This window comes from Marmota monax, unplaced genomic scaffold, assembly GCF_021218885.2.
Source record: "Marmota monax isolate L192 unplaced genomic scaffold, Marmota_monax_Labrador192_F-V1.1 WCK01_AAM20220418_F8-fsc00016, whole genome shotgun sequence".
In the NCBI taxonomy this organism is placed as follows: Eukaryota; Metazoa; Chordata; class Mammalia; order Rodentia; family Sciuridae; genus Marmota; species Marmota monax.
Genome location: NW_026695209.1, coordinates 10,649,551 through 10,660,909, shown reverse-complemented (window position 1 = coordinate 10,660,909; position 11,359 = coordinate 10,649,551). Strand labels below are relative to the sequence as shown.

The 11,359-nt window shown below is 39.5% G+C and overlaps 1 pseudogene; it reads left to right on the top strand.

Moving 5' to 3' along the window:
* The first annotated feature begins 2,988 nt into the window (after window positions 1-2,988).
* On the top strand, window positions 2,989-4,596 carry LOC124083747 (cyclin-dependent kinase 4-like; annotated as a pseudogene).
* The last annotated feature ends 6,763 nt before the right edge of the window (window positions 4,597-11,359 follow it).

Sequence of the window (11,359 nt, the reverse complement as noted above, 5' to 3'; positions counted from 1 at the left end):
CAAAATTAAAAAAGAAAAAGGACTGGGGATATAGCTCAGTGGTAGAGCACCCCTGGGTTCAATCCCCATCAAATACATAACAATTAAAATAAATCAGTACCATAAATGCTAGGGGAGACAGGAATCAAAACGAGCTTAATGAATGATGAAAATTTTTTTTCCAGCTAAAGAAGATAAAAAAACAGGAGGGGGAATTACAGAGAAATGAAATCATGCACACGATTAAGGGTGAAATATGTGTGTATAAGGAACCACCCTCTTTCTATTTATAAGAAGGATGTTTGTGAAGAAAAGCAATTTATTGGGGCTGGGTTTGTGGCTCAGTGGTAGACCGCTCGCCTTGCATGTGAGAGACTCTGGGTTCCATCCTCAGCACCACATAAAAATAAATAAACAAAATAAAGATATTCTTTCAATGTATAACTAAAAACTATTTTTTTAAAAAAAGAAAAGCAGTTTATTTAGCCAAATAATAATAGGAAATAAGAAATTATAATTTGGGGGAGGGGAGAGGTGGGGAGGGGGGAGGGTGGAGGATGGGAAAGGCAGCAGAGCACAACAGACACTAGTATGGCAATATGTAAATCAATGGATGTGTAACTGATGTGATTCTGCAATCTGTGTATGGGGTGAAGGTGGGAGTTCATAACCCACTTGAATCAAAGTGTGGAATATGATATGTCAAGAAATTTGTAATGTTTTGAACAACCCACAATAAAAAATTTAAAAAAAAATAAAAAAAAAAGAAATTATAATTTGGGATAAGAAGTGTAACCCTCGCACAATGATAATATTGGATTGAACAGGAATGAGAAAGAATTTTTGAAATCTTACCAGGTGAATAAGTTTCTCTAAACCAGAAAACTGTTGTAAGCATGTTTGAAGTCATTCTCTTTCCTGATGAGTTTATTACCATTTGAATTTATTTAAATATAGCAATATATACATTTTTGAAAACACCTAACTAATGTGGTGGTCCTTATAAAAGAAGAGGAGTTGAGCAACTCCATTAAGGTTTAGGGGGGAAAGGTAATTAGACAAGTAAAGTTCAAGTAAGTCTCTTGGCATGATCTCCCTCCATATCTTCTCTATCTTATCATCCCAAACTGCCCACGTTACACTGATTTGTGCTTCACAGAGAACAGCACACCTTCCCTGTCATCCCACCCTCCAATTTCTACTGCACGTTGCTTTGGATACCATACTTCCAGACACAGGATTGCTCTCAATTAAAATGTCTCACACTCCCTGGCATCTGATTTAACTTATCTGATTTGGCCGAGCAGTAGTATTTTTAAAGTTCCTCAGATTCTTCTAATATGCACCTAGAATTGAGAACAGCTAATCTTCTTCATTTTGCTGATGAGACAAACATCAAGCCTCTTGGGTACACATGAAGGGGACACTCTGAAAACCACTGAGCTTACTCAACATGAATTTAGTCATCTTTCCATCAGATCATATGTAATTAACAAATTGTTTCTGGAACAATGAGTACATGGAATAAATCCTGCAAGGTCTAATGGAACAGGATGCTTCATTATAAAAGGGAAGATCAGGAAATCAAGAGGCCAGGAAGAACTGATTTACTTAGATGGCTACTATGAGTACATGAGCTCAATTGAAAGCAAAGTAACCAGAAGCTTCATGTGGTGGCACATGAAGTGGACATAATGTGAACATGAGAAATGTCTCCAACTGGTAAGCATGCAGGAAACAACCTGGCTGAAAACACAGAACTAGCTAAGACTGTTACCCGAACATTGAGATTTGTTTCTAAATTAGACAAAGCTGAACTTTATAGCAACTCTACTTTTAGTTTCTAGGAAACTCAATCTTACACTGCTAGTGAGTGTTTATTTATAGCACTGTGCAAGACTTTTTCCTCGAGAAAAGAAATATAAAAATGACTTCCAGGTTCAAAGGAACTGAGAACAGAAGTTATATTAGTACAAGAGGTCAGATTTTTCTCAGATTTGTCTTGCAAAGTTGGAATATTTAAAAATTGTACTGAGGATGCGTTTCTCAATTGAAAGTGAATGATTATGATAAGGTTTTCATAAACATAGACAACTGGGTTCAAGACTTACCATCTTGAAGTAGAGTTACTTCTCAGTTCACTTGGGAAATTATGACTCTCCTTTCTTCTGTAGCTTCCTGGTCCATGACACTGGCTCAGATCACCAAGGACAACTCTGCCTTCCAGCTAGACCTTCCATGTGTAGAATGCAATGATTCCAATGTGGGAGAAAAGGTACACTCATACATTGCTGGTGGGACTGCGAATTGGTGCAGCCACAATGGAAAGCAGTATGGAGCTACCTCAGAAAACTTGGAATGGATCCACCATTTGACCCAGCTATACCGCTCCTCTGTCTATACGCAAAGGACTTAAAATCACCATACTATAGTGATGCAGCCACATCAATATTTATAGCATCTCAGTTCACAATAGCTAAACCATGGAACCAACCTAGATGCCCTTCAACAGATGAATGGATAAAGAAAATGTAGTGTGTGTGTGTGTGTGTGTGTGTGTATATATGATGGAATATTACTCATTCTTAAAGAAGAATGAAATTATAGCATTTGCAGGTAAATGGATGGAACTAGAGAATATCAGGCTAAGTTAAATAAGCCAATCCCCCTAAACCAAAAGCTGAATGTTTTCTCTGATAAGTGAATACTGATCCATAGTGGGGTTGGTGGGGGGGAATAGGGAAGAATGAAGAAACTTTGGTTTGCGTAAAGGGGAGTCAGGGGAAGGGTGAGGCTCTGGGTATGGGAAAGATTGTAGAATGAAACATATATTATTACCCTATATACATGTATGATTACTACTGGAGTGACTCTGCGCCATGTATAGCCAGAGGAATGAGAAGTTGTGCTCCATTTGTGTACAATGTCAAAATGCATTCTACTATAAAAGAAAAAAAGAATGAATGAATTCAATGATTTCACAAACTTGGAGTTCTACAAAAATCAACTATGGAGGCTGAGAAGGCCCATGACATGCCATCTGCAAGATGGAGAACCAGGAACACTGGTGGAATAATTCAGTCTGGATTTGAAGGCCTGAGAACCAGGAGTGGAGGAGATAGGGACACTGATGTAAATTCCTGAGTCCTAAGACCACAGAAGCAGGAGCTCTGAAGTCATAAGGCAAGAGAAACTCATCCTTGCATTCTTCAACAGAATGTACTGAATATGATTTCATACTTTATATTGATGATTCAACACAATGAGGTGATACATTACCAAGAAAGGGAATTCAATGAGAGTACACATAACAATGTTCAGGAAAAAAATAAGAAATGGAGATGATTTGCTTTCTAGTTACTCACTTCAGCCCTGAACTTTGGTATAGATACTGCATGTGCCGTTCCAGGAAGCACATTGGCAAAGTGGAATATTCTAGAAGAAGAGTTCACTAGGACGCTAAATGATCTTGAAACAAGACTCAATGAGGGAAGTGACTCAAAATATTCAAAGTTAGTGAGGGCTGTCTCCAGCCTATGGCTGTAGTCCAACTTCCCAAGAACAAGCTGGGGTGTATGACTGGGCAGGAACCAGCTCCCAGGATGAGATAACCAGACACTTCTGCAGCTTCTAGCCTGGCAGGAGGGTCTCCCATGATCCTCAGATGAAATGGTTCCAGAGCTTATGGAATGGTACACAAGATCCATGATCCCCATAGTGGCCACTTTGTAGTCCTCAAGAACATGTCAGTGCCAGATAGAAGAGGAGTTGGAGGAGGCCTCTCCATCATCACAGATGTTAGGGTAGCCTTGCTGAGGTGGGTAGAGGCTTTTGAGAGAACCAGTGTTATCCAGCTGTGGACATCTGGGCTATCGCTTGAGCTGAATGGAAGATCAAAGTGACCCTGGTGCTTAAGTCTGTAGACCAAGACCTAGGGACACATCTGGACAAGATACTCCCAACAGGATTGCCAGCAGAGACTGTCAAGAATCTGATGAGCCAGTTTACAACTGAATCTCTTTCATTGCATCATTCACCAAGACCTAAAGCCTAAGAACATTCCAGTGACAAGAGGCAGGACAGTTGTCAGGCTGGCAGACTGTGAGTTAGCCAGAATCTACAGCTACCAGATGTCACATAACCCTGTGGTTGTTACTCTGGTATCATGCTCCTGAATTTCTCCTGCAGTCCACATATACATCACCAGTAGGTGTGTGGCACGTCAGGTATGCCTTTGCCAGATACTTGACAAAAGCTCTCTTCTGTGGAAACAGTGAAGTTGACCGGCTAGGCAAGATCTTTGACCTGATTCTCCTGATTGCCTCTGGAGAATGCCTGGCCTGAACGTGTTTGTGCCCTTAGGACCCTTCCTCCCCACCCCCAGGGCTCATTCAGTGTAATTAATGCTGCCCTAGATAGAGGAGGGAACCCAGCTGCTGCTGGAAATTGTGATTTCTCAATCCAGGAAAGCCCATATCTGCCCTCTCAGCCCTGCAGCACTTTTACCTACATAGGGAAGGAGGCAATTCCCAAAGACCAATAGAGCAGCTGCCACAGAAGGAAGAGAAGTTGCCACATCCCCTTCTTAGGATGCCCAAGTGGAGAGAAGCTCAGTGAGAAGGCAACCTCAGCCTTCCTCTCAGAGGCCAGGGAGACTCCTCCTCCAGCTTTTCCCCACCCCCATCTCTGTGTAGACTGAGAGCTTTGTCCCTTCTTCTCCTCTTCCCTACCATGATATCCCAGTCCTTTTTTAATACAGGAAAACAAAATGAGACAAAGAAATATGAAAAAATTTTTTAAAGAATTAGGCTTAACTGAGAGAAAATTTACAAAGAAGATTTAAATATTAAATGGTTAGATATTTAGAGATATCAATATATAAACATTGAAAGTATTGTCTTATGAAGATGCTCTGCATATTAATCTGTAAATATCGACAGCAGCAAACCAGGATCAGTGGATAATTACAGAGAAGCAGATTTGGTTCAATATAAAAGGAACTCTTTGTAAATTCATTTCAGTTCACAATTTAGGTAGGAGATCCTACTCGTTTTGCCCTTAATAGAATGATGCGCAAATAGAAAAATGTTTCAGCCTTTAAAAAAAAAAAAAAAAAAAAGACAAGGCCCTACTGCAGTTGGAATTGAGACTGCAATGTGAGGAACAAAGAAAGTTGAAAAGCTAGGTGGAAATAGATCACAGAGCACTGGGAAGGTAAGTCTGGGATACTGAATTATTTTAAACAGGCAATTAGGAGTAATAATGCATTTTAAGATCCTTTATAACTCAAATTTGAATTTAAAAAATGATCGTTATAGAAGTAAAGTTTGTTGTTTAAAATTCAAATATATATATATATATACACACACATACATACACATAAAGTGAAGTTACACACCAACCTCAATTCCCAGAGGTATCCATAAGCCTTTACCTAACCTTCTCATTTCTCAGGTGTCTCATCTATTAAATGAGGTTAATAATAGCATCAACTTCATGGACTTTTTATAAGAATCAAGTAAATTTTTGCCAGTTCCACGGAGGCAGGGATTTTGTCTGATTCGGAGTTTCTCAATATCTGAGTTTCTCAACATCTATTAACATTTTAGGCTAAAAATTCTTGGGTCTGAGTGAGAGCTACTGTTCTGTGCATAGTAGGATGTGTAGCACCATCCCTGGCTTCTACCCACTAGATGTCAGGAGTAAATGCTTTGTACACACACACCATAACAACAAAAAATGTCCCCTGTGGGGTAAAACCACCTTGGGTTGAGAACCACTGATCTGATTTACTTCTGAATACCTATCACCTAGCACAGCATTCAATCAATATTCGTTGAACTGAATAAATTTAATGAATTAATACACACAGAGCTCCTTACATGCATAGGCAGCTGTCAGTACAGTGAGCAGAGTTAGTCATTTTTATTGTACTATTTTCCTATTAGACTATACACCATATAACTATTTCCCACATAAATGGGATCAAATTATGTATACTTCACTGCAGTTAGCAATTTTTTTACTAACAGTCTATCTCAGACACTTCTTTATGTCACCATCACCATTTTATATAGTTCTACCATAATCAATTTTGAAGGCATAACAATATTGTACCTTATGGGATATGACCTGTTATAATTCATTTATTCAATTTACTATTAATATGCATTTAGGCAAATCTCCATTTGTTTTGCTTTTGCTTTTTGTTGTTGTTGTTTTTTGGTACTGGAGATTGAACTCACTCAACCACTGAGCCACATCCCCAGCCGTATTTTGTATTTTATTTTAGACACAGTGTCTCACTGAGTTGCTTAGCACCTCTCCATTGTTGAGGCTGGCTTTGAACTCGTGATCCTCCTGTTTCAGCTTCCTGAGCCACTGGGATACCTTTGTTTTGCTATTATTGATAGTGATATAAAGAATATTTTCCATCAAGAATTATTAGTAATGACATAATCAGAGCTATGCAATGTTTCATGTCCTGATTTGCAAAAGGATTCTGTATTAACCAGGGTTTTCCAGAAAAACAGAAGCCATGGGGTACACACACACACACACACACACACACACACACATTTATTTATTTATTTTAAGAAATTGACTCACATGATTATGGAAGCTGCCGAATCTCAAATCTGCAGAGTGGACCAGCAGGCTGAAGAATCAGGCAAGATGTTTCAGTTCAAGGATGAAGGTCATTTGCCACAAATTTTTTTCATGCTCAGGAGAGGTCAGTTTTGTTCTCTTTAGACCTTCAACTGATTGGACAAGGCCACATTAGAGGGGCAATCTGGTTACTCAAAATCCAATGATTTAAATGTTAATCTCATCCAAAATGACCCTCACTAAAACATCCAGAATAATGTACAGATATTTGGGTACCATGGCCCAGCTAAATTGACACATAAAATCAATCATCAGGCTGGGTGCAATGGTACACGCCTGTAATCCCAGTGGCTCAGGAGACTGAGACAGGAGGATCATGAGTTCAAAGCCAGCCTCAGCAATGGCAAGGTGCTAAAGAAACTCAGTGAGACCCTGTCTCTAAATAAAGATACAAAATAGGGCTGGTGATATGGCTCAGTGGTTGAGGGTCCCTGAGTTCAATCCCCAGTACAAAAAAAAAAAAAAAGTCAATCCTCAGGGTTTCCTTGTGAACTCTAGAGAATTTCATCCCTGTCAACCCATAAACAGAGGCTGTCAGGCTACCCGAGAAGAACTGTCGAGACAAATCACATGTTGACTGGGGTGCTGCACTAGACTTGACTCACATGGGGGTCTAAGAATTCTGGCGATGTGTTCTGGAAATGGGGGTCTGTGGCACTCTCCCGTCCCTCTGACTGTGACTGCAGACTAGAGTGTTCTTGTGGTTTATATGCCTCCTCTTTCCAACTACTTATGGTGCTGCCAAGCAGTCAAATGCCACTTCTTGGTACTATTGCTGTGTCTGCCTTGAACAATGAATAATGGATGTGAAAACCCTTTGTATAACAGTTAATGCCAAAAAAAAAAAATGTGCAGCTATGTGCTGCTCTGGTTTCCTAGGACCTGAATAAACCCTGATAACCAAGCTTATTATGTCTACAGTTGAACAAATAATGAGTGAGGGCCTGAGTGGTTTTACTATGGTTGACAGTCCTGACTGACTTAATGCCTGAATCCTGTAGCATCTATTTATATGCACTGAGATTTGGGAATCATTCTAGTTTCCCATCAAGGTCCTAGATATGTCAGATAGCAGGGTAGGAGAGTTTTGCAAAGGTTTGGTATTTTCCTAAGGTTACCTATCATTTCTGTCTAAATTGTTTGTGGAGTAAGGCACCAAAATACAAATAAAATAGGATAAATAAGCAAACAGACAAGTAATTCTCTAATCTCTGTGCATCCAGGCTCATAAAATCAGCACGAGATTCCTTTACTTTTAAAATCAGATTTCTGTTTGTGAAATCAGGTTAGACATCCAGCAGAGGGAAGAAATCTACTATTTAAAAATATACCACCACATTTTATTTTTAGCTACCACTATCCAGCACCTAGGCATTAAAATCCATAATGAGAAGGGTCTAAGTGCAATCTAAGTCATCATTCACTCATCCCAAGGCCCCTCATTAACCTTTTCATTAGTTCTATATATTTTAGATCTTCCTAAATCAACACCTATGCTAAGTTACTGCTCAAATTAAACCCTACATCTGCGCTCTTTCTGTTCTAGTCTGTAAAACATAACAGGCTTTTCTGTCTAGGCCTCATTTCTGCCTCACTTCAGAAACTGGCTTGAAGCCCTGGACTTTACAAAAATGTTCTCATACCCGGCTGCTGGCAAGCGAGTCTTCGTAACAGACAGCTCTCTCACATGTCTATGTATTAAAAATAGCTAATAATGACTCACTAACACGGCACAGTTACTCACACTAGAGGACAGCTCCTGAGGGCCCCGGGTATAGAAAGAGGAGGGCAGTATATGAAGAGAAGCACCAACACTCAGAAGCATTTTCTTGTAAAAAAAAAAAATTATTATAAAAATATTTGTTTCAGTACTGAGGACTTAACCCAGGGCATTGTGCAAAAGAGAGAGAAAAACAAAGAACTTTTATTTTTAATTGACGCATACTAATTGTACACATGGATAGGGTACATACAATGACATTCAGGGCACATGTACAATGTGTAATGACCAAATCAAGGTACTCTGCATATTTCTCATCTCACTATACATCATTTCTTTTGTTTTTCTAACATTCAAAATCCTCTGTACTAGCTGTTCTGAAATATTCACTTGGTTGTTGTCAAACAGAAATGATTTTCTATCTTCATTAAATGATAAATTCATCCCTGGTATTTCCATCAGGAAATATGTCTTCAAGAGATTTTATGTAGAACTGTCCTTTCTGATTGCCTGGGGAGGCACATTTTAAGTGGCTGGTATGGCTCATATAGCACTGTCGTGCTTCTTCCTTCCATTTAGTATAATTGGGTAACAACCATTTAGAGTAATCCTGGTTTCAAAAAAGCCTTTGTCAAATTCTTCTGCCTTAATTTACTTCCTTCCTTCAAACAATTATTGAATGTCACCTTCTATGGAGGCAGGGCTGCTGTGTCCCCACCTGGAGAGGGTGCCATTCTCAGCAGTCTCTGGGGTTGAGCTCTGAAGGCTGAGTTTCCTGAAGTTGTTTATTTAACAAAGGGGTTAGAAGGGCAGATGTGACATGGTCCCCTACGCTATGCCACCCAGGGAGTGATTAATAAGCATTTTTTCAAAAGAAGGAGATGATTGTGCATGTGTTCTTCATTCATACCTGCTGGTTATTCATTAGTGAATAGGCCAGGCTTATTTTTTTTCTTGGCCTCCATCTAGTGGCTTTCTCAATGTCTCTCTGTCCCTGACATGAAAGTACACTTAGCAATCAAATGTAAACACAGAACAGGTAGAGATTCAAAACCAGCTACGACCTAGGCAATAAAAAAATACTGACTTTCGTATTAGGTTTCTGTCTTGTAAATGTGGATAACTCTTATCAACCAGAGGAATAAAGTCCAACACAGCAAACTATATAAAAAAAAATTGTTTCTCTTTAATACAATCAAGCCAGGCAAGTCATAATGTCTAGTTGCCAGAGGTATATTTATTATCATTTACAAAAATGTTCTCGTTTCCATAATAAAAGTTTTCCTCAAATAAGTAACAAATTTTTGTCATAAAACTTTTCACCCTGTCAATCCTTTCTAAGGATTATAATTACTTAATATTAGTTGAGTGAAAAACATGTGATCAGGTAGAACTAATTCCCCAGAGGAATTTATATAACTGACTTTGAACATCTATTAAGCAACTTTTTATGTTGGGTCTACTTGTAATGTGTACTAATGTCAACTTGTAGGAGGAAATGACTTTCGGCATTTTCACTAGTTTATAATTAGAAATCACTATTTCAAATAACCTTCACTAAATACTCCTCTGTATGAGCCCTGCACAGAGGGTGGTGTACAAAGATGAAGACGGCTCTATGAACGCTCTCTACATGTGTATACCTGGTGTCTGAAACCAACATCTACTCAAAGAACATGACCAAAAAGCAAACAGGTCAGGAGCTATGGCACACACCTGTAATCCCCGCAACTTCAGAATCTGAGAAGCAGGAGGATCGCAAGTTCCAGACCATAGTCTGCAAAACACTGAGACCCTGTCTCAAAAAATAAAATGGTCTGGGAGATGTAGCTCAGTGGTAGAGCACCCCTAGGTTCAATCCCCAGTGCCAAAAGAATAAATAAATAAGTTAAATTTAAAAATGTATAAAGCAAACTAGCAAGAAACTAGCAAGGGTTATAACTGTGGATTAAACTGAGTGCCTTGAGAATACAGGAAGATGAATTCCAACTGGGGGATTTGCCAGTGTGTATAGCAACCACGTGGGGATGTCAGAGGAATGGGAAAACAAGGAGATTAAGGGATGAAGAGAGACTTGAAAATTTTAAGAATGGAAGTCTGTTTTGAAGAATTCAGACTTTAATTCCTGAACTCCTGAACTTGGAAGTAACATGCTTAGACTTTTCTTAGCCAGGTCTTACGTGTTCTTCCTGCTTCATACAGGATGCAATCTAAAATATATTATTTAAGGTCTACAGAAATTTCCCCATAATCTGTCTTCTGTTGCTGATCCTCTTAACCATTCATACCGTAAGTGGGCACTTCATTTCCAAGTGGACCTTCTCTCTGACCTCCCAGGGGTCTTCAGCTCCATCAGCTCTATTGTTTCCCTCAAGTCCTGCCACCACCTTAAATGCAAGGAATGCAATAGTGAGCATTCACTCCTCTTCAGACTGAGGCACTGATTGTCCCAACAACTGGGCAACGGTGCCTGATGAGGGTTTGCCCCAACAGAGCCACTTTCCTCAGGGGCAACCCACATCTAATAACTACTCAGTGGATAAATGGTGAGTGGAAAGATGGGGCCTAATCCTCTTGCCCAGCTCCAGAACTCTCTGTGAAACGGGCTGAGGACTTTGTTGTAAATGTATTACTTCTTTTCAATACTAATTTCTTCACTCCTCAATAAACTTTTTATATGCAAGTGTCCATCTCAGGATCCTCCAGAACAATGGACTTAAGGCAATGGGGTATATAATCTTGGATACACAACAACAAAACAAAGGACAACCCATAAGAGTAGGATATTGCTATGGTGTGAACATAGGTAGTGTTCCCTAAAGGTCCCCAGGGTGATACCAGGAGAGGTACTAGAACCTTTAGGAGGTAGAGCTCAGTGGAAGATCCTTAGGTTACTGAGGGAGTACCCTTGAAAGGGAATGTGGGACCCCATCCATCCTCTTTTCTCACTCTGTTCGTGGCTCCAGATGCGACTGCTCATTCTGTCACTTG